The sequence below is a fragment of the Gopherus flavomarginatus genome, chromosome 7 (genome assembly GCF_025201925.1).
Source record: "Gopherus flavomarginatus isolate rGopFla2 chromosome 7, rGopFla2.mat.asm, whole genome shotgun sequence".
Taxonomy (NCBI): domain Eukaryota; kingdom Metazoa; phylum Chordata; order Testudines; family Testudinidae; genus Gopherus; species Gopherus flavomarginatus.
The window spans coordinates 36,083,003-36,107,360 of NC_066623.1; positions in this window are offsets into that span (position 1 = coordinate 36,083,003).

Here is a 24,358-nt window from a genome sequence, read left to right on the forward strand (position 1 = left end):
ACTAACCTACCCTTGGCCTACATTTTAAAACATGACTAGTGATTTTGGGTGCCTGTAAATATGCAGGACTCACCCCTGAAGCATCTCCTGCTGGTCATCTTGGGAATTAGCTCTTCCAGCCTCTGGAGTGCCCTCTGCAGGCCAATGTCCTGCTGCTGCTTAACCCCCGTGTCCCTCCCTGGACTCCGGTGCCCCTTTATCTGGGGTGCTGCCCTCAGTCTCAGGGTCTCCCCTCCCTGGGGAACCCCCATCCTCTATCCCCACCTCGCCTCAGTCATAGGCTACTGCCAGTCACCAACTAGCCCCCATTCCCTGGGGCAGACTGCAGTGTAAGCCACTCCTCACTGGCAAGGAGGGTTTGGACCTGCTGCCTTTCTCTGCAGCTCAGTACCTCTATGGGGCCTTGGACAAGACCCTGCAGCCTGGAGCTCCCCAGCTCCACCTCACTCTAGGCAGCAGCATATTATCGCCTAGGCCAACAAGGCCTAGGCCTAGGGTGGCAAATTTGCAGGGGCGGCAAATTTGCTCCTGCTCCCTCTCCAACTCCGCCCCTTCCCCAAATCCTCGGCCCACCTCCTCCCCCAGGCGCGCCATGCTTCCCTCCTTCCACCTCCCTCCCAGGCTTGCCGCACGAAAGCGCTCGGAGGGAGGGAGGGAGAAGTGAGTAGTGGCGCGCTCAGGGGATAGCAGGGGTGACCTGGGGCCGGCGGGCACGGGGAGCAACTCTTTGTGGGGGGGCAGGGAACCACAACTTCCCTTCTCCCCCCTCCCTCCCAGGCTTGCCGCAGGGGAGCAGAGGTGAGCTGGCGCGAGGGCAGCAATTTTTTGAGGGCTTAGGGGCGGCAAATTTGTCAATCCACCGCTGACTCTAGGCACCCTGAGCTTCCCAGCAGCCAGGCCCCTCTGTCTCTCTGAAGGCAGAGAGAGACTGTTAAGCTTCTGGCTCCCAGCCTCCTATATAGGGCCAGCTGAGGCCTGATTGGGGTGTGGCCCAGCTGCAGCTGCTTCCTCAATCAGCCTATTAGCTCTTTTCCCTGTCACAGCCCTCTCCCAGGGCTGTTTTAAGCCCTTCAGGGCAGGAGCGGGAGACCACCCTGCTACAGTGCCCAACTCAAGATATTGTATAGGAGCCTGGTTTCAAGAAAGTGCTGAGCATCCATCATCTGAAAAACCTGCTCTTAAGCTGGACACCAAAAACATGAGGCATCCAAAATTGCTAGTCACTTGTGAAAATCTTGGGGGGAAATCCTAGCTCTACTAAGGTCAATAGGGGTTTTGCTATTAGCTTAAATGGAACCTGGATTCTGGTTGCTCATCTGTTATTCATCACTGAATTTTTATTTGCTTCTGAAGCACCTCATTTATCCAAAACTGGCCCTTGAGATGGAAGCTTAACAGGCCTCTACTCTGGAAACTTGGAATTAGAGATCAAGGCCTCTCTGAGGACTTAGTCAATGTCCAGGGTGGAAAATCGGCTTCCTTCTTTCATCTACTTCCCTAGATCATGGAGGTCAAGTGAGGCTTATTTCATGAGTATGCATAAAGAGCTGGGAAAGCCCACAGGGGAGGTTCTAGAGATGAGCTAAGTATAATGGAGGGAATGGCAACAGCCTTGATAGTTAAAGGAGCATGACAGTTGCCATTCCAATCCCCTGTTTTCAGTCACTCCTGCAAAGCCCAGCTGCTGAGGATCTCTCACCCTCTGCAGGTGAGGAGCTCTACTATGGTGGACCATGGGAGATTCACATGATTGAGGTTCCTCTCTTGACCCGCAAGACATGCTTACAAACTCGTACCCTATGTCATGAATGATATACTTGATATAGTCAATAATACACATTTATGAGTAATGTACATGTAAAAAGTGTTGATAATTATGTCCTGGGGGTCAGAGTTCAGGTTGTTATAAGGACATGTCAGATGAATTTTCATGTATCACTGCTGTCATTAGCTAACTGTATGAACTGTGATAATAATGAAATATTTATGTAAATCCTGTTTCCAGTACTTGAATGCTTATGGATTTTAAATGGCAATGCAGCCATTATAACAGATGCTTTGGTTTCATGTTTTGCACATGGGTTATATTAACTTTGAAGATAACAGCATGTTTGTTTGGGAATTCTGTAATAAGATTTAATATGACCTGGAGCTAACCCTGCACCAGTTGACTCAGCAACTCACTGGTGTTTTCACCATGAAGCATATTGCAGTCAAGATCCTGGTGGTTGAGGCAATGGACTGGTGCCTAGGAGATCTAAACTGAATTCCTGGCTCTACCACAGGCTGCCTGGGTGACCTTGGACAAGTCATTTAGTCTCTCAGAGCCTCAGTTGCTCTAGAAAATAGGAAGTCCACTTCTCCCTGCCTCTCCTCCTCTCAGTCTGGTCTATATAGATTGTAAGCTCTGTGTGCATATAGAGTGTCTCGCACAACAGGGCTTTGATCTCTGGTGGCCAGTAGGTGCCTGTGCACACTGCAAGAAGGCATCATAAAAATCATTGGGCCCACAGCCTTTGCATCATATGTAGAGGGCAGTGGGACAGAGCAGGCCGACTTACAATGCAGTAAGTCTGTGCTGGAACAGTTTGGCTAGGGTTCCTCCTTTTATACTGGATAGAAGAGTGGTTTCCTCCCTGCTCCATAGTAGGTGACACTGCAGAGAGTCTGCAGGTACAGTGCAGGGAGTAGAAGAGAGGCATCTCCTGCCAGCACAGAGCTCTTCAGTTTAAACAACTCAGCGACTTTTCTGTTGAAGAAGTAGTTCTCAAACTGTGGGTCATGACACGCTAGCAGGTGGCTAGGGGACTGGTAAATGGGTCAGGAGACTCGGTAGGCTTCAGTGACGCACAGCCACTGGGCATGAACAAATCAGTTGCCTGCCCCCCAGGACACACCTTGATGAGCAGCATCTACCCACCTAGCGCCAGCATCAGGAGTATTAAGAGTAGCGCAGCAGCCTTGCACTGAAGCGCTTTATCCCCAGCACCTGCTGCGAATGAAATTGACTAGGATCAGGTGATCCTAGTCAATTTCACTCACAGCAGGAGCCACAGGTAAAGGGCCCAATGGAGGTGAGCTGCACTGGTCTGAACTTCCCAACTGCCAGACTGAACTTAGGGAGAGAGGAGACGGGAATGCGTACTCAGGAAGGAGGTGCTGAGCGTCAGAGGGAAAGAGAGACAGAGAAAAGCAAAGGAAGGAAGAAGGAATGATGAAGAGAGAAATGGGATGTTAAAATGTAGAGACCATGGAAGCAAGAATGTTGCATCTTCTCTTTCTAATTCTACAAAACAAACACAGCAGGACAGGCAGCTAATCTTCCTGGCTTCTGAACAAAAGGATTCTTTTCATGCCAGTAATCCAAGAGCTGCCATGCCACTGCTCTCCCCTGCTCATCCACTGTGAATGCAGCTACGTGGAGTCTGACTGAATGGGTTAGCAAAATAAAGACAGATGGCAACAGATTAGCTCTAACACTTCTACATCACAATATAGTCACTGCAGCCTTCCCTGCTGCATCTGCTCCAGCTAGATCGCCCACAATTTAACTTGTCTGCCACCCACAGTCACATGCCATCTTGTGGCCCAGCACAGAGCTGCAATTTAGCATTAAACAAACAGAAAAGCAGCCTAATCTTAATTTCATTTTCATGGCCAATAGATCTATCCAGACAGACAGCAATAGAGATGAATGATAGGCACTCAGATAACATAGCAACGGGATTGCATGGACAGGAAATCCTTTGTTTCTTCTGAAATTTTCCCTTTTAAATACTTTTTTAAGCTGAATATTGAGGTTGTTTTGTGAAAAATTAGTTTTGGTGTCGTTTTTGAAACAAAAACCAGAACATTTCAGGGGGGCGGGGAGGAAAATTTTTCCTTTTTTCCCCCATGAAAAATTTCAAATATTTTTATATACCAATTTTCTCATGCAATACCTACAATTTTCCAACCAGCTCCAACAAAACCTAGATTGATTAGTTTAGATAGATCTCAAGTGGCAGAGGCTGTATTGTCTGTATGAAGGACATTTCGTAAAATGGTGTTCTATTCTAAAACATTGGCATCTCTGTCTTTTCATTATGATGTTATCCCCAATTATCGTCCATTCAACATGCATAGGTCATTATTAAGGCTGTGATTGTCAAAGAAACCTAAGGTAGTTGGATGCTCCACTCCAATGAGAACTGGCTGCTGAATTCCTGTACATGTCTTAGAAAAATTTAGTCTAAATCTGGGTCAAACTTTCATAACAGAAGTTGGCCAAGGCTTGCTGGGCATGTCACAAATTTTCTGAGTTGAATCTGAGCCAACTGCAGACAAAAACATCCTCATTAGTGGTGGGTTGTGAGGAATAGTTTCTAACAGAAACTCGGTGAAACTCAGAGCATTAAGTAATAAAATACAATTCAGGAGATGTTAAACCATTCGATGCAACTGAGGAAATAGTTTGCCAAAACCATAAGAACATAAGACCATATGAATGGCCATACTGGGTCAGACCAAAGGTCCACCTAGCCCAGTATCCTGTGTTCTGACAATGGCCAATGCCGGGTGCCCCAGGGAGAATGAACAGAACAGGTAATCATCAAGTGATCCATTCCCTGTCACCCATTCCCAGCTTCTGGCAAACAGAGACTAGGGACACCCTCCCTGCCCTGCCCTGGCTAATAGCCATTGATGGACCTATCCTCCATGAATTTATCTAGTTCTTTTTTGAACCCTGTTATAGTCTTGGCCTTCACAACATCCTCTGGCAAACAGTTCCACCGGTTGACTGTGCATTGTGTGAAGAAATACTTCCTTTTTTTGTTTTAAATCTGCTGCCTATTAATTTCATTTGGTGACCCCTAGTTCTTGTGTTATGTGAAGGAGTATATAACACTTCCTTATTTACTTTCTCCACACCTGTCATGATTTTATAGACCTCAGTCATATCCCTCCTTAGTCATCTTTTTTCCAAGCTGAAAAGTCCTAGTCTTATTAATCTCTCCTCACATGAAAGCCATTCAGGTGATGCTGAATCCAGGTGAACTGAAACAAGAGGTCACAGTCCATAAATACCTTCATAGGGAAAATATATGTTATAGTCAAGGGTTTTCTAATCTAGCAGACAAAGACAGAAGATCTGGCTGGAAATTGAAGCTAGAAAAATTCAAACTGGAATTAAAGGAACAGCGATAGTGAACCATTGGAAGAGTTTCCCAAGGGATATGGTGGATTCTTCACTGCTTAAAGTCTTTACATCAAGACTGCATGCCTTTCTGTAAGATCTGCTGTAAGACAGACAGCATTATTGGACTTGATGCATGGATGACTGGCTAAAATTCTACAATTGTGTTTTGCAAGAGATCAAACTAGATAATTAATGGTCCCGCCTGGCCTCAGAATCTATGAAACCTGCCATGTTCACAACTGTAGATTTTGGGATGAATCTCTCCCTGCTGTAACTCCATTAGAACCATTCGAATTACACATTGGTGCATTTGGCCTTTCTGAAAAGACTGATTTTTTTCTTTATATTTGAGAATGGTCAAAACCATGTGGCATTGCAACATACAAAACCAAGAACCATGGGAGAGAAGTCATCTCCTCTTTCCTGACCATCTAGCACAACTCAAGTGGGGTACTGATTCTAGGATGAGGTTGGGTCTGCGCTTCTTTCTGAACCAGCCTCTAGGCACGATGTTTCAATCTTCCTATCATAACACTGTACCACCCTGTGAAGCCGTGTCCTCTTCCTGCACCATACTCAGCTCTCATAGATCATCACCTAGTGCCATACTGCAACCATGCAAAGGCTAAAACACAGCTAGGCTTCTTCAGTACCCTAAAAAATCAAGGCTGTGCCAAGAATTTTGATGAGCGACAACTTGACAGTGGCCTGCACTGGGTAGTGCAATGCACTTCTACTGCGAGGCACTCAGGCTGTAATCTCAAATATGAGTGCCTTAGTTTTTACACCCAAGCAGAACCTAAGCCTCCAGCATCAGTGGCTGATTAGAGGAGTAACACATTACACTTTACAGCATCTTGATGCTGGACATTCTTGGGAAAAACACTTAATAGAAGGAAGCTACAGGTCATACGACTCGCCTATCGCCGAGCCAGGGATATACAGCTGGAGACATAAGGTCTGGGCTGAAGAGGCATGGATGGACCCCACCATGGGAAGACACCAATGTCCCCAGAAAAGAGCTTTAATCAGTTTGTGACGTCCTTTTTGTCCAAGGCCTGCTTGACCTACAAGCCTGGAGACACTGGTAGTTCCTCCCATGCAGTTGGAGGTAGGTGGGAGTCATGGCGGCCACATTGAATTCTGCATGCACATAAGGTATTATGAAATTTCACAAGAGCGACTGCCACGTCTTCATTCAGGGTATAACCCCAATGATCTGTCTACATGTTCTTCACTTTATCCTTGAAGCGACTCACAAACAGATTAGATAAATGCAGAAACAATCTAATTCTAGATGGGGCTGGGAGCACCACCTATTATTAAGATTGCCTTTCAAGTCCCATTATAAGACCCTGGTTTCAATTGCTTATAGTTTTGCCAAACTTTTCCATGCGACAACACATATGCATCAGGCTGATTTCCCCTCTCCACATTTCAGCCAAATCAGTTCAGCTGTTTGTGAGAATGAGACTAGGACAAAATATGTCATTTTGTCTCTTTGAAAAAAATTGAGACTGTTACTCTGAAAAGCTGTAGTACCTCTGTGCATTAGAGCAGGGACTTGAAATTTGGCAGGGAGGTGGCCTTTGTGTCAGGGATAGATCTTTTGCTGTTCCTGTAAAAATCAATCCAAATTTAGCCAAGGTATAGGCTTTTGGAAAAAAAAAAACCTGCTATTTGCACATGCTCAGTCAGTAGAGAGCCCCTAAAATTCCCAAAGATTCCATCCTCACTGAGCATGCTCCAATCCCTCACAGCTCCTAGTATTGACCTGACTGCACATACTCCATCCCAACACAGAATGACAACTGAGCATGCCTCCTTCAGCCCTGATTTACAGTGGCAAAACTGGACTTTTCCTGTAATGTTGGCTCCCAGCTGCTCTGGACCGGGCCAGGCAGTGGAACAGAGAACAGGATGTCTGTCCGTCCTGTGCCCCCAAGGACTGTCTGGCGTGGAAACAACTAATTTCATTTTAACTGTATAGAAACAAAATTAGAAAAAAATCTATAACTTTCATTTTGACTATAATTTTGCATTGTACATTATAAATTATATTGTCATTTTAATGTAATATTACATCATGTCATTTATTTTATAATACATATTGTGACATACAATGACATAAAAGCTGACATTTGACTTATGTTAATGTAATTGATAAAGTTGAAAAAGTCAAAATGAAATGTATCCACCTGATTGAAAGGCGACATCAAATGTTTCTGACATTAAATTTCAACATGTTGTTCTGTGGGAAAATTTGACATTTTTTATTTTTTTCATTCTGATTCAGAACTTTTTTTTAATTGATATGTTGGTATTTCCCATGAAACAGGAATTCCAGGATGTGCCCAGCTCTACTTTTGACCTTAATCCCCATGACTTGGTTCCCCACCTGTAAAATGGGGATAATACCCCCCCACACACACACATCACCTTACTTTTTGGGGGTGTTTTGAAGATCAATTAATTGAGGTTTGTGAAGCACTCAGATAATAGAATGATGAGTGCCACAGAAAGGCCCATTAAGAAATGTATAATTCTGTATTCAGAGCAGGATTTGAGCATGCAGTAAATAGGGCCTGGGGCCACACACTGAACAATGAGGAGAAAACGAAATATTGTATAGCTGCTCCTTCAATGAGCACCATCCATTCTGTGCTCTGGATGAGGTAGGGATCTGGTGGAAAAAAATACTAAGCTCATGTAATTAAAGACTGTTATAATACATATGCACACAGAGGTCTGGATTTTGGTTGCACAGTCAACCTCAATTCAGACATTTCCTAACTGTTGAGTGCTTGACCTTGCAACCCTAATAATGTTCTTTTCACATGGCTTTTTGCTCTGTACTAGGATAGATATAGTCATACAGATACATACATAAAGAACAGACAGAATGTTCTGGGGGCCTTCAGATGCTCTGGAAATGAAGGATGCTATCATCGTCCCTATGAGTTGAGAGGCCCTTGCTGTTGTCCCAGGCACAGCTTCCATGGAAAGAGTATGCTGGTTTCTGGGATGTGGGTGAATGGGTGAGAATTGGGGGCTGCTTCTTTTTTACCCTGAACCGCTCTGATTTCCACTGTTCCCAGCCCCCTCCTGTTTTTACAGAGCTACCTTTACAAAGCAATGTGTCCTTGTTTGCAGTTCTGCCGCACTGCTGCCCCCTCGCCAGAGACCTCAGGGGACCCGAAGCAGCAGAGCCCTGATCTAATGAGATGGTGTGCCAGTTAGCTGCGAGGGCTGCTTTCTCGCTCCCTTTCTGCAGACACACTGCAGATTGTTTTGTACAGAGGCGGATGGTCTCGCTGCAGACGGTGAGTCAACCTCTATATGGTCCCTGTCTCCCTCAGTGACCCATGCCTGGCCTCTAAGGGCTGGGGCCAGCCTTCTAGTATGTAACAGTCTACTGGAGTAGCTATATTCATTACCGTTCACGAGAAGGAGGAAGGGAGGAAATACAGGGGGCATTTCAGACATACAAATACTGAAAAGGTTCAGTAGTAGCCACAACATGAAATTGCATTGGCACAGGATGGTCTTTGTTTTACACCCACCAAGCCAGCTCTCCAATTTGCATCTGGGTGTATTTTCCCATCAGTGTTCATTAGCAGCTGCCCAGCTCTAAGCTGCCTGCTCTGGAATAATTAGGATCCTTCTCTGAAGGTCACGGCAGTGCTAATATCATAACTGTTCTTTCTTTCAACATACAAAGAATTGGATGCAGTGAGCGTCTATGAAAACTCTCCCATGTGTGGCACCAGGAATGCCGAGGTGGTGGGGCAGTGCAGAAATCAAATCAGAATGTAATGTGATTTTTTTTTTTTTAAATCAAAGTTATGTGACATGAGCCGGAAGAGTCAGGAGCTGCCAAGGAGACCACCGGTCTCACCCATGCTGCTCGGAGGAGGGGGGGTAAAAGACACCCTCCCCCCCATGATGTGAATTAAACTTGGAGACTAAGCTTTATCTCAGCTTCTGTCCTCCAAATCACCCTCGGAGGGCTCTGTGCATTTTGCCCTTGATCCATATCCACAAGTGGGGGCTCCAGGTCAGCCTTTTAGGTGGGTCATTGTAACGCTCCTTAGATCATGTGCTCGCTCACTAAGGGCGCTTCTGAAAGTGCTCACACGTCACTGCCAGGCTGCTCAATGAAGCCCTGAGGCTGCTTGTGCTTTGAGTAGCCCTGCTGGAATGTGCATGTACAGCGTGGGGCATGGGAGCCGCTCTCTCATCAGGCAAGGGCGCTCTGTTTAAATTAGCTGCAATGCCTGGGGCACACAGTTGGGGAAAAAGTGATTTATGGGTCAGTTCTCTAGTGAACTCAGCATGAGACAGAGCACCAGGGACTCAAGTTCTAATCCCAGCTCTGCCACTTAGCTAGCTGTGAGACCTTGGGCATGTCCCTATGCATCTGAGAGCTTATTTCTGCCCTGGGTACAGGAGTGAAACTCTTCAGGTATAGGGGAGCTGTCGTTAAGTAAAGGAGAACCAAACTGAGCCCTCTGGTATGGCAAATTACACGCAGCTGGCTTGTTACCTTAATCCAGGGACCAGTTCTAAAAAGAGCCCTGCAAGTCCAAGCCACCTGATTGGGGTGGCTGCTGTTTTGAAAACTGCTGGAGCTAAAGCCCACTGTTTCATGCTATTCCAAAACAGTGAGGAGCCCCACATTTTAAAAGACAAAGCATTAATCCTCAGTGCAATAGTCGGGTGAGACAAGGTGGGAGAGGGAATCTCTTTTATTTGACCAACTTCCATTGGGGAGAGACACAAGTGTGCAGGCTCAAGAGCTTGTCTCTCTCAGCAAACAGTAAAATCTATTCCCTCCCCCACCTTGTCTCTCTAATATCCTGGGGCTGACATCACTACAACAACACTGTGTACATGGATGGAGGTTTGAGGTGAGATTTTTGTTTCTTTAGTTGTCCCAAAATTCTGCTAGGTGCTAGGTGGGAGGAGAAAGCGAGACAGTGACCCAGTGACCTGATTTGAGAGCCTGGGCACTCACCTCATTTATTCAAATAATATTCTCAGACTTTTGTTAATGAACGTTACTGTTGTAAACTCTGCTTGTTAACTTTGTAACATTCTTTGGCAAGGCCCCAGAGAGGAGTGCCAGGTAACTGACTGAGGGCTCTCTTGTGCAGAGCTCTGCATGACTCTGTTCCGTCCCCTCTCCTATTAGTGTGTATTGGCCCAATCCTGCAAGATGCCCAGCACTCAAACTAGCAAAACACTTTAAGCACATGCCTGACTTTAAGCACAAGCAGTCCTAGTGACGTCAATTGGCACTATTAAATTAAAGCACTTAATTAAAACTAAGTACATGCATAAGTGTATTGCTTGCAGCAATTTGCAGTATTAAGTTCCATATGCACCCCCTAGCTTGGACACAGACAGGGTGGGCAGAAATGCCTCCAGTGTGTGGATGACACCCACCTCTATAATGTCCCTATTTCACTGGACTCTGAGGGTGGAGCTGATGGACCAGAAACATTCTAGGGACTGGCTAGATGCAGCTGGGGCAACAGGCTAGCGGGCTGACACTCAGCTCAGCTGAGCTAGAGGCAATGCTTGTGGGTGGGGGACAAGAACTAAGTTATATCAGTTCCTTCCATTGATGGAGGATGCCCAGCATTTGTTTTGCGGGTAGGTAGCCTGGAGGGTCTGCTTTTGGATGTCTCGGGAGCAGCAGTGGCCTGCCACGCTTTTCTCATCTGTGCTTGGCAATAAGTTCTGGCTTTCTCTGAACGATGTGGGACCTTGCCAGACCACTCTGAATCTTTGGCGCAGTGGCCTCCTCACAAAGCGTTGTGTCACACAGCACTGTGCTCTGCAGCCTGCAATGGCTTCCTGCTGATTTCTGAGTGATGCTTATGGGGTTAGTTTGGGTCTCTAAAGCCCTAACTCCTGTGCATGCTAGAGACCTCTCAGGTGGATGCCATGATGGCTACAGTCAGCAGAGGCACTAGTTGCCCCCGGAGTAAATGGGAAAAGGTTGGCAGCAGGGTGATTTCAGCACAGGTTGCTTAACTCCAGAACTTATTCTGCCCTTGCTCCAACAGCTCTTGGATTTGTTTAGTGTGCCTGGCAGGTTGAGCTCCCAAGTGTTTCTTGAGCTGGTGGCTTGGGATCAGGGAAGAGGCATAGTTTTGCAATAAGTGGAGGTGTTTCAGAAGACTGAGTATTGTCCAGAGGGAAGACTTTAGTTGGATCAGCTTATTCAGGTCAACCTAATCAAGTCTGTAGATACTGCAGGGCGTCAAAATCCTGAGATTGTTACTTTAGTTCTTGAAATCAATGAGAGTTTGACTGAGAAAAAAAACCAATAAGGACCACTGGATTTGGCCCTGGATTTGTGTCCAGCGCCTACAGCACTGGATGTGCATGCATTATTTTGAATTTAATTAAATAAAACAATTCCACTAAACTAAAAAGAAATCCCCACCAATGTTGTTTTAATACATTTAAGAGTCATCTCCGCTTGCATCAGAACAATGAGATTGGCTTTCATTTAACAACGCACTGACCACTCTTGAAAAGGCAACAGTTTTGTCTTTGCAACAAAATGGAAGCACAGTCTCAGTCCTGCTCCCAAAAGTTCCATTTTTTTTTTTGGTAAGGTCCACTTCAAAAGTACTGTTTGGTTGCAAAGGCATTTTCAAGGACAGTAGCCACACTGGTGAAACGAAAGAACAAAATGTATTTCTATTTGTAGTATTATAGGTAGGGCCTGACCAAATTCATGATCTGTTTTGATTAATTTCATGGTCATAGGATTTTTAAAATAGTAAATTTCATGATTTCAGCTATTTAAATCTGAAATGTCATGGTGTTGTAATTGTAGGGGTCCTGACCCACAAAGGAGTTGTGGGGGGCTGTAAGGTTATTGGAGGGGTAGTTGCAGTACTGCTAAACTTACTTCTGTGCTGCTGCTGGCAGCAGCTCTGCCTTCAGAGCTGGGCTCCCTGCCAGCAGCTACCACACTCCAGCTGCCCAGCTCGGAAGGCAGCGCTGCTGCCAGTAGCAGCACAGAAGTAAGGATGGCATGGTATAGTATTGCAGCCCTTACTTCTGCACTGATACCTGCCAAGCTGGGCCCTCAGTCAGCAGCTGCCACCCTCCGGCTGCCCAGCTCTGAAGGCAGCAGCGTAGATGTAAGGGAGGCATGTTATGGCATTGCCACCCTTAGTTTTGTGCTGCTCCTGGAGGGGTGCTGCCTTCAAAGCTGAGTGTCCAGCCAACAGTTGCTGCGCTCCAGCTGCCCAGCTCTGAAGGCAGAGCAGAAGTAAGTGTGGCAATACCACGATTCTCCCTAAAATAACCTTGTTAAACCCCTGCAACTCCCTTCTGGATCAGGACCTCCAGTTTGAGAAATGCTGGTCTTCCCCATGAAATCGGTATAGTATAGGGTGCATACAAAAGACCAGATTTCACAGTCCACGATGTATTTTTCATAGCCGTGAATTTAGTAGGGTCCCAATGATAGGAGCATCTAAGGACCCCACCCAAGATGAGAGTCCCACTGTGCTAGTGCCATACATGTAACAGGATCCAGGTTCTGTCCCAAAGGAAATATAGTTTAAACATACAATAAGTGGGAAGAGAAACAGTGGCACAGGGAGATGAAATGACCCATAGTCACATATCAGGTCAGTGCTAGAGCAAGAGAGAGAACTAAAGTCTCCTGAGGCCTGGTCTAGTGCCTTATCCACATTGTCTCCAGCATGACAGGGGCTAGCAGACATGCTGGTAATCTGAGCAGCTCTTTCACTTTTCTAGCCACAGCCCCACTCTGCCCCAGGCTTGTGGTGCAAGCCTGGGCATATCCCAAGTTTGGCCTGGGAGCCTGCACATGCCCAGTTCCCACTGACTTCAGTAGGAGTGATGGGTATGCAGCAGCTCTGAAAATCAGCCAATAGCCTCTCTAATTCCCCATCTGTAAGAAGCAGAGGATAGGTGCATCCCACCTTGCAGGCGTGATGTGAGGCTTAAACAGCTGGAGCATCATTCTCTGCTGCACTCCTCTGGATTTAGGCCAATGGTGTTTAAAGTGATAGCAGGGCAGGGGCTAGATCAGACCCATTGTGTCTGTAGAGCAGCATAAGTATCATTAGAGTCTGAAGGAGGGCTGCTGTAGGGACAGCATCCAGCTTCCACGTCCCGGCTTCCTTTCTCTTCAAGCCAAGTCATGAGCACAGAACAAGGTCAGCATCGAAGGTTCAGTGCTACTACAACACAGCGGGAGTCGGTAACACTCGATTCCCTTGTGTTGTAAAAATGTAAATATGGGAATAAACTGTAACCTGGAGTTGTTTCAGTCGCACAGGCTGTTTTGCTCTGTTGAGTCCATGCATATTTGGGCAGTTGGTTATTAAATAGACCTGAGTCTCTCTATCTGTTAAACAGCTTCATGAACAAGTTGCATAGTTCTGATATCTGCACTAGACTGTATGCTCCTCAGGACAGGGGCAGTGGCCCAGAGCCACAAAGGAGTTAGGTAACTAAATACCTTTGAGGATCCAGGCCTGTCTGTATTTTGTGTCTTATGTGGCACCAAACACAGTCACAGTCTAAATTCCCTCTAAGCTGCAGGCCATGCAGCAGCCTATCAAGGGCTGCACAGGCACTCAGGGCTGTGGCTAGGGAGAGGCAGCTGTCCCCTGGCCCCAGTCCTGGAGACAGTGTGGCAGGGAGAGGGCTGGGGTTGGGAGGAGTCTTCTCTTCCTGCCATGGCCCTGGGGCAGCCTGCACCTCAAATCCCTCATCCTCGGCCCCATCCCAGAGCCTGCACCTCCAGATGGAGCCTTCACTCTACCCACACCCCAACCATCTGCCCCAGCCCTGAGTCCCCTCCTGTCATAAACAGATAAGTAAGAGTTAATAGAACAGAAGTACTTCATATCTCTTTTGCCTGTAAAGGGTTAACAAGATCTGTGAGCCTGGCTGCCACCTGACCATAGGACCAATCAGGGGACAGGATACTTTCAAATCTTGAGGGAGGGAAGTTTTGTGTGTGCTGTTAGTGTTTGGTTGTTGTTCACTCTGGGGGCTCAGAGTGTCCAGACGTGCAACCAGGTTTCTCTCCAATCTCCCTGATACAGGTTCTTATAGATTCAAAATAGTGAGTACTAGGTAGATAAAGTGAGTTAGGCTTATGTTTGTTTTCTTTATTTGCAAATGTATATTTGGCTGGGAGGAGTTCAAATGTGTATTTGGCTGAAAGGATTTTAATTTGTACTTGTATACTTAGGCTGGGAGGGTATTCCCAGTGTCTATAGCTGAAAGACCCTGTAACATATTCCATCTTAAATTTACAAAGATAATTTTTACTGTTTTTTCTTTTTTTAATTAAAAGCTTTTTTTGTTTAACAACCTGATTGTTTTTTATTCTGGTGTGAGATCCCAGGGGACGGGGTCTGGATCCACCAGGGAATTGGTGGAGGGAGAAGGAGGGGGGGAAGGTGAATTTTCCTCTTTGTGTTAAGATTCAAGGAGTTTGAATCACAGTGATCTTCCAGGGTAACCCAGGGAGGGGAAGTCTGGGAGAGGCAACGGCGAGGGAAAGGGTTTACTTTCCTTGTGTTAAGATCCAGAGGGACTGGGTCTTGGGGGTCCCCAGGCAAGGTTTTGGGGGGACCAGAGTGTACCAGGCACTGGAATTCCTGGTTGGTGGCAGCGCTACAAGTACTAAGCTGGTAATTGAGCTTAGAGGAATTCATGCTGTTATCCCATCTTTTGGACGCTAAGGTTCAGAGTGGGGAATTATACCATGACACCTCCCATACTCCAAACCCCTCATCCCCACCCCCACCACACACCACTTCCATATTGTGCACATAACAAAATTCATTCTGCACATGCATGAGAAAAATGGAGGGAGCATTGGCTCACAGTGCTTAACAAATATGATACTATATAAATATGGCATCATATATAACATAATGTAAGTACACCATGGTATGAAAAAGGAATACCCTGCTGTATTTGTATAAGGAGATATGCATGGCTAGTAAGAAAAATAATGATGCGCCTTTGAGAGGTACCGAGAACAATGGCTGGCTAAGAAGTTAAGGTAGAGATTTTTATAGCCACCAAGGGGGTTTAGAGGCACAACTCCCTTTAATTCCAATGACAACTGTACATCCAAGCCCCCCCAGACAGCTATGAAAATAGCTTCAAAGAACACCACAGTGATCAGTTATGAATACCGCACACAGTCAATTAGCATTGGAGAGGGAGGTTTTCAAAAAAAGTGCTGAAGGCTGATTAGCGCACAAGCCCTGTTGAGTTTCACCAGGACCAGTGCTCCGAAATCCCTTTGGCATATTTGAAACTTCTCCTCTGTTAAAGAAGCATGAGAGATATGAAATTAGTAATGTGAATTTTTGAAGCCCTTTAACACCTGCCACTGTTCCCCTCTTGTCATATATCCCGGTGAATGGTTTCTCAAGAGAAGTTGCTATTTTAATGTGACTCTCTAACAAGGGTCTCAGTGTGATGATGTAGAGAAGGACTCAGAAAATGTGAAAAAGAGACTTTCAAAACGTAAGCTCTGTTATACAGAGTTTAATTTAACAGGGATTTAACTGGTAAATGAACCCAGCAGATCATTACAAAGCAATAGGACTGATTTGACTTACTCCTTCTGATTTACTCCTTACATGCCTTCTGGTTCTTTGTCATCCCTGCTTGCTACCTCTGGGCTTTAGCTCAGATTGTTAGCTCCTTGGGGCAGGAACTGTTTCTTAAGATTGGATTGTGGCATAATAGCACCCTGATCTGTTTGGACCAGAATCCAATTAATAATGACAATGACTTTGAAAGTCTCAAACCAGCGCCAGCCTCTGCCAGAATAACCGATGCAAAATCTGCAGACATATCTCCAGTGCTATAATGATCAACACCCCTCACAACACACCTTTCGAGATCTATGGATCCTACACACACCGCAACTATGTGGGTGAAACCAGAGAGTCATTATGCTCTTGAATGAACTCACACAGAAAACTGATAAAAGACAAAAACACCCTGTCACCCGTTGGTGAGCACTTTTCACAAAGTGACCGCTCCATATCTGACCTCTCAGCCTTCATCCTTAAAGGAAACCTGCACAACATCTTCCAAAGATGAACCTGAGAACTTAAACTCATAACTCCGCTGGGACACTGAAAACCATGAACTTAACACAGATGTTGGTTTTCTGGGTCATTACAATAATTTGTACCACACCCTACTTGCCTGTTAACCTTTAACTCAGGGGTTCCCAAACTTTTTGCCAGCACAACCCCATTTTAATGCAGTGTTTCCTGCCAGGACCCCAGACAGCAGGGAGGATGCCATTTTGAATAGCAATAGGTCATACAGTGCAGAGCAAAATGGCGTCCTCTGCAAACTAGGTCTCACTGTGACCCCATCTGCTGATGGTACTGCAAATTTGGGGTCACAACCCAGTTTGGGAATCACTGCCTTAACTGCTCACTTCCTTTTAAGTGTGCTTGTGCTTAACAATCTGTCCAGCCTAGTATTGAGCTCAGATACTCTAGTTACCTTCCCCAGACCTGAGTAAGAGCTCTGCATATCTTGAAAGCTTGTCCCTTCCACCAACAGAAGTTGGTCCAATGAGAGATGTTACCTCACACACCTTGTCTCTCGCAAAGTCTCTCTTGTCATTCATTCAGGACCTGATGCAAAGTCTGTTGAAGTCAGGGGGAGTCTTTCCACTGGTTCTAATGGGCTCTGGATCAGCCCATAAATGGGAGATGAATCACCCCAGCCATACTCCGGGGGATATTTTCTAAATCACAGAGGACAGTCAGGTACCCAGCTCACCTTGAAAGTCAACAGAAGTTGGGCACCCAAATATTTGGGTACATTCTATTTGTGCCATTGAGGATCTCCTCCTCTGTCACTGGACTGTCAAGGTGGCAACTTAATACTGGACCCTTGTTTTAAGACACTGCAGTGGTTTAGACCTATTCACAATTTGTGGTAGTGATTGCAGTCTCTTTTGTATTCAACTGCAGGTTTCCCCTAAAGCATCTTAAAAAGGGCTCATGTCATTAGCATGGTATTTATTTATTAGTTATAACGACTATTTACAAAGCTGGCTGCAAAGCCACACTGACTTAACAGGGGAGTGCATATTTCTGCATGCAGTGAAATATGGTTTAAACAGCCACCCATGGGCTCAACAAAAATTAGCTGCCTCATGCAAATGATTTTAAGTAACGGCTGAACAAAATTATAGTGGGAACCTTGGTGATGCTTTAAAGTGGTTGCCGAGAAAGATGAAGGATAAGGATGAAGACAGAAAGAGTAGGCCATTTGTTAAGCCATTGGCCTAGTAGCAGACCTGGCTTCCAAACTCTGCTCTGCCAGACTTTGTGTGACCTTGGACAAGTCAACTAGCTTCTCTGCACCTTAGTTCCCCACCTGTCCAAAGGGGATAACAGCACTGCCTTGCCTTACAGGGGGTTGGGGGGTGGGAGTGCGAGGATAAATAAGTTCAAAATTGTGAAATGCTTTGAGCTTTTCTGATGAAAAGTGCTCTACAAGAGCTAGGCATTGTTTCATTGAGTCAGGGGGTTGCTTGTTGGAGGTGCTACTCAGGACAGGTTCATCCAACTCCCATGTCCTCCTCTGTGGTTAGCTACCCACTCTGATGATGTGACTTGCTGCTATGGGGTACAACATTTTTATAGCCACAAGTCTGAGCTGACTGTCATTTGTGGCAGACCCACAGGAGTGAGCAATGTCATCTTCCCGCATAAGCAACAATGAAAACTTTATGCCACATAACTCATATAATTTATGATGTCACACACACCTTTCCAGTAGGTTTTGGTGGTTGCTGTGCTTGCTGCATTCATATTCAAGAATAGGGACAGATGCGGCAGACCACTGCAGTCCCCTCCATGGCTCCAGTTTTACCTGGTGGCATGAAGGGCATGGCTGGCTAGAAAGGGGCATGAAGCTACCTTCACTCCCTCATTCTGTCAAATGGATCTCCCCTAGACCCAACTTAGTCCATGCTTTGCAATAGGTAAGTTCAGGGCAAGATTCCAGAAGCCTCAGCTCCCATTGAGGTCAATGCACTTGGACAGTGACTTCACCAGTAGCAGAGTTAGCCCAACACTGGACACTTTTGACCCCCTTGTCCCCAGAAATGCTGGTCATTGAAAACCCCAATGTAACAGATGGTTACTAAACCCACAAGTAGAGATAAAATCCCAACTAAACATTGACCTCAGTGGAGGCTTAGAGTAGAGAGATATTGATTGCTCTGCAGGTGGAGAAGGGGACAGGGAGATACAGGACAATGCCTCAGGCTGCACGTTCAGGGCATTGTCATGCAGGTTAAACATTTGGCTTACGTGACAATAGTTTCCTTCTCAATAAAATAGCCCAGGGTGGATGTTTTATTGTATTTAGAAATCTCTTTCTGCCCTCATTGTGCTGCAACCTCACTTTCCTCCACGAGTCTAAAGGGCAGGTCTGCAGCAAAAGGGGTCTGTAAAACTGCCATTGGCTACTTCTCAGTGGCCCCAAGAGCAACTCTGTTTAGTTTACATGTCAAGAGAGGTTTTTTCCAGCGCTGCAAACCAAGCCTGGGATCTTAGAGTCGAGCTGGGGGATTTCTGGTTTACGCAGCCCCAGGTTGTACAACTTGGATTTAAAATTAACCCTTCTGTTGACGATGCCTAAGCCGGAACAGAACCCAGCTCATTCTTCAGGCACTGCATCAGCTCGGCAGGGTTAACAGGAGTAAAGGGCAGTGAAACTTGACTTTAGTAACTGAAGATTTGAAAGTGAATAAGTAGGTGCAGAGCTGCAGAGTAAGACAGAGAGGTGGCCATTTTAAGTCACTTTTTAAAAAGAAGAGACACGCTTTAAAACCAAGTAAAGTAGCTCTTCTATAGCACTTTCATCCATTCTCAAAGCAATCAGACCCCTTCAGCCAATTAGAGGGCACTGGGGGCATCATCTATCAGGAGATGGTAAGTGAAGCTTTCCCTCCTTTGCAGACATTCTGTCTATCACACTCATAGGTGAACTAGGCAGTCACCTAGGGTGCCAAGTTAAATGGGGTACCAAATTTGAGGGGAAAAAAATCAAATTTGAAAAAAAAAGTAAAAAAGATGAAAAAAATACAAATAAAATAACAAAGATATCAGTATTTCAATCCCATGCATGTATGGAGGGAATATGAATTATAATTCATTTCTCTACATTTCTGAGAATTTATTAATATGTCAAATATTTTATTTACTGCAAAAATAAATAATATTTTAGCAATTTTTTTTTCAGTTTGCGACATAGGGTCAAGATGACCCCCTCTGCAATTTTGCTAAGCAATAACTCAGCCACAATGAAACACATCCACTAGCGGCAAGTGCTGAAATGCTAGTGATTCCTAACTCGAATATACATCAAGGTCGCATAGCCAGAAATTCATGTAGAGTGGAGATATCGCGAGTTGACACCTGACAAATGGTCATTTTAACACACGTCGCAGGTAGATGGTTAAGAATCAAGCAAATACTGTAGAAAATTGTGTTTCTTGATGCCAAAGAATAAAGAGTAACGTCTTTCAGCATTATAAATCCAAAATGTGAGTATCTTTAAGCGTTATTAAACCTTAGCATTATTATTGGGCTGTATAATTATGAACTCTTCTTTGTTATAACTGGTTCACGTGTAATAAATAAGGTCCATAAAAGAAAAGTAACAGCGTTAACGCTTAATAGACTATGAAAGTGATCACATCACACTCCAAACAGGTAACTGTGAGGCAGGGGATTACTTTCCAAACAACCGGTGTCGGGTTATAATGTTGAAAAAGGTCATTTTGTTTCCATGTAAACGCTGTAACTAACTGTTTTAATAGGTAAGTGAGTGTATGTTACTAAACATTGAACCTTTAAGCAGTGAAAAGACGTGTTGGGATGGCTGCAATGTGGTTTAAATCACCAACCATATAGTGGGTCTGTCAGCCATCCTTAACACTATAATGTTTGCAGTCGGGAGCACAGTGCGTAACACTATTCAAATGCCCCACGGCATAAAGAGGAAAAAGAAAACCCTCAGCAGCAGAATATTGTAAATGAAAGGCTGAGAAGAAAAAGGACCAAGCAAAACAGCAGAGATCCTTCCTGAAATATCTTCTCTTTAATCCAAATAAAGATGGAAGCAGTTTGCAGCATCCAGATGAAGGAATTGAAGGTATAGTAGTTGGAGATGAGGGTAGCTCATATCCACAAAAAAGCAGTTTGGAAACTCAAGATGATGGAAACTTACTTCTAGATGAAGGCAGCTCACAGCATCAGACTGATATGGAAGTGGAAAAAATGTATTCACCTTCAGAGACACTTGCAGAAATTGAAGTACATGAAGTAGAAGGAAGAAAAGAATGGATACCCAGCTTCATGGCCCAGATGTGATGACAGAGTATGGCAAATTCTAGTGGAACATGGACCTGAACAAGTTCATGAATTTCCCTTCCCTAAGGATGGAAATAAAAGAAAATTCTCTGCTCAGCATTAGAAGAGAAAACTCATTAATGGGGAAGAAATTAATCAAAACTGGTTATGATATTCAGTGTCAAAGGACTCCGTGTTTTGCTTTTGCTGCAAGTTGTTTAGAAACCAAGCAATTGGTACATCACTTACTGAAAATGATTCGAAGGACTGGAAAAACATCTCTTCAATTCTCTCTTCACATGAAAGAAGTACAGAACATTTGGAATGTTTTCAAAATTGGAAAGAACTTGAATTATGATTGAAAAATTTACATGTGATCAAGGAAAAAGAAGAATATTGGCAACAAATATTAGAGCGTCTGATTGCTTTAGTGAGAGTTCTCAGTGGGCAATATTTAGGCAGTAGAAATGAAAAATTATACACTCCAGGTAATGGACACTTTTAAAAATTTGTTGAATACCTAGGTTTGTTTGACCCAGTCATGAAGGATCATCTGCGTAAAATAACTGATCAAGAAACACAGGTTCATAACTTAGGAAAAAATATGCAGAATGAACTGATTCAAATCCTAGCAAATGCCATTAAAAATATAATTGTAGAAGCTACCCATTCTGCAAAATACTTTTCAATAATACTGGATTGTACACCAGATGTGAGTCATATTGAACAAATGACGATGATCATTTGTTTTGTGGATATGCAAAAGTCTGCAGATGAAGATAATGTTGACGTGCTCATAAAGGAACATTTTTGGGGTTTCATACCACTGAAGGAGACAACTGGAGCATTTATGACTGAAACTATTGTACAAGCGCTTGAAACAAGGTCATTATCTGTTAAAAACTTACATGGCCAAGGCTTTCATAATGGGAGTAATATGAAGGGTAAAGACAATGATGTGCAAAAGAGAATGATGGAAATCAATCCTAGGGCCTTTTTTGTTCCTTGCAGTGCACATTATCTGAATTTGGTTGTCAATGATGCTGCTAGATGCTGTTTGGAGGCAAGCAGTTTCTTTGACCTGGTGTAACGTGTTTATGTGTTTTTCTCAGGCCACGTCCAGACTAGGGTATTAAAATCGATTTTAGATACGCAACTTCAGCTACGTGAATAACGTAGCTGAAGTTGAATTTCTAAAATCGAGGTACTCACCCATCCAGACGGCGCAGCATCGATGTCCGCAGCTCTCCGTGTCGATTCCGGAACTCCGTTCGGGTTGATGGAGTTCCGGAATCGATGTAAGCGCGCTCGGGGATCGATACATCGCGTCCAGACTAGAAGCAATATATCGATCCCCGAGCAATCGATTTTAACCAGCCGATGCCGCGGGTTAGTCTGGACGTGGGCTCAGGCTCAACACACTGTTGGGGGATTCTGACTCGCCATGTGAATTCTCTAACTGTGAAACCACTTAGTCAGACAAGATGAGAGAGTTGCATTGATGCTTTGAAGCCTCTTCGCTATGAACTTGGAAACATTTATGATGCCCTAACTGAAATTTCTGATGATACTACCTTTACTGGATCATCTGGCAATACAGTTCAGATGCAGAAGCTCTTGCAAATGGCCTTTCCAAGTTCAAATTTGTGACTTCACTCATTTTGTGGTATAATATCCTTTTCGAGATTAACCTCACTAGTAAGCAGCTTCAGGAAAAGAACTTGAATATACATTCTGCTATTCAAAAACTGCAGCAAACTAAAAATATTCTGGAGGAATTCAAAAGTGATGAAGCATTCGAAAGAACACTGGTAGATTCTTTTGAGCTTGCTGAAGAAATAGACTTTCCGACAGAATTTGAACCAGAGCCAATTCGCATTCAGCAAAAGAAACAGCAGTTTTCTTCTGAAGGACAAGACACACCCACTCAGAACCCAAACAAAGGTTCAAAGTGAATTTCTACTTCACAGTCCTTGATGCTGCTATTCACTCGGTTGACAAAAGATTTCAACAGATGCATCAGCCAAACTGGATCTAAAAGAACTAGTGACTGAATTTTCAAAACTTAAAACAAGAAAAGTCATGTTTTAAGAGCACAGAGTATTTTTTTAATTTGGAATTTTTTTGTAAATGCAGGTTAAAGTTCATTGAAGAGTTTTCTTATTTCTTTCTATATTGGTTGTGATGATAACAGCAGTTAAAAATTATAATTAACATTTTAATGCATTTTTATTTGAAATCGAACTGAAATATCATCTAGCTGTTGTGTACAAATCTATTCTGAAAATTTTGTGTCTCTATTTTGTCTGATCTCAGAAACATTGGTTGGCCAGACGGATGGACGGACAAACCAAATAATTAAGCCTCTGTTTTAAAAAAAAAAATCCTTAAAAACATTAAAAGGAAAAAAGGGGCAAAATGTTTCCCAGTTTACCAAAAACCTCAGCCTGGATCTGCGCTTGGGGGTGGGGGTGCCGAATGCATGGTCTGCCAGGCGCCAGTTGCTGGCAGCTAGTCCAGGGCTTCCCCGATCACACTCCCTTTGAAGTTTAATATTTACTCAGACAAAGTTTAAGCACCTCCTAGCAACCCTGCAGAGTCTTAGAAGCCATTGTTCTCATTATGGGCCAGACACTCACTGGGTGCAAACTGACGTAGGCCCACTGACTTCAGCATAACCCTGCTGATTCATACTAAGGATCCGGCTCTTTATTTTTGCTTATGTTTCCCCCCACCCTGTGATTGTTGTTTCCTACAACGTGGTGGATCTCAAAACAGCAGCACTAGAGCCAAGAACCATGTCCCAGATGCTGTAGGTCATGTGGAATATGCTGAAACCCGTTGCATACTGGCTGTATCCACCTTTAGTTTGCTGGGGCTTGAGCTATTCTCGGCTGAAGCTTGTTGGTTTTAGGACACAAACACCCCATACACCCAGAAGTATATTTGAGAAGGGCTGATGTTAACTCACAGCTGTATGATAGAAAATGGCTCTAGGATAAGTGGTAAGGGAGGTTGCACGAGGGGATACATTGTGGGACATAGACCAAAAAGATCCCCCAGGCTGGGTGCACGGAGAATGGGATGGCTGGATGGAAGCTTCATCCAGGCTGCCCATTTGGCGCTGTGGAGGGCTTGAAAGATGGCAGATTGGCTCCTTGGGGAGGATCACAGAGGGGGCAGGGGAACTCAGCTGTGAGCAGGAATGGAAACTCTGCCTGGCAATCGTAGCATTAGGCCTTCCATCTGGGGAGTGAGAAGTAGAAAGTTGCTGAACACAGTTATGTTTACTCTGGTGAAATTAAAGTGGAGTGGTTTTTCAAACCCAGAAGTTGGAAGTATAGTCAATCAGTGAGGTTCAAAGACGAGATTGCAGGGCACCCAAAACAGAGCTAGGAAAAGCAGCTAGGATGGCCCAACATTTAGAAGCTGGCGTCCAGCAAGGAAGCTGTGGGGTAAAAGGGGTACTCTAGTGCCCCAGAGACACAAGTGTTGAAGAAGGTGTGTGCCCAGGAAGGGGCAGGATGTGACAAGTGCTGTGCTTCCTATCCAAAGGATGTGTGCTCTTCTCCGCAGTCGCTCTAGCAGAGGGATACTTGGAAGGATGTGTCACTCAAAGACGTGTAGTTAAACAGTAGGTGTAAATCTCTGGAGGATAAGATGGGGGCAGTGCTTACATGTTACACCTGGAGCTTCAGACAGAATTGGGACTCTCATGGATTCAAATGTCAGAGACATTCACACTCCA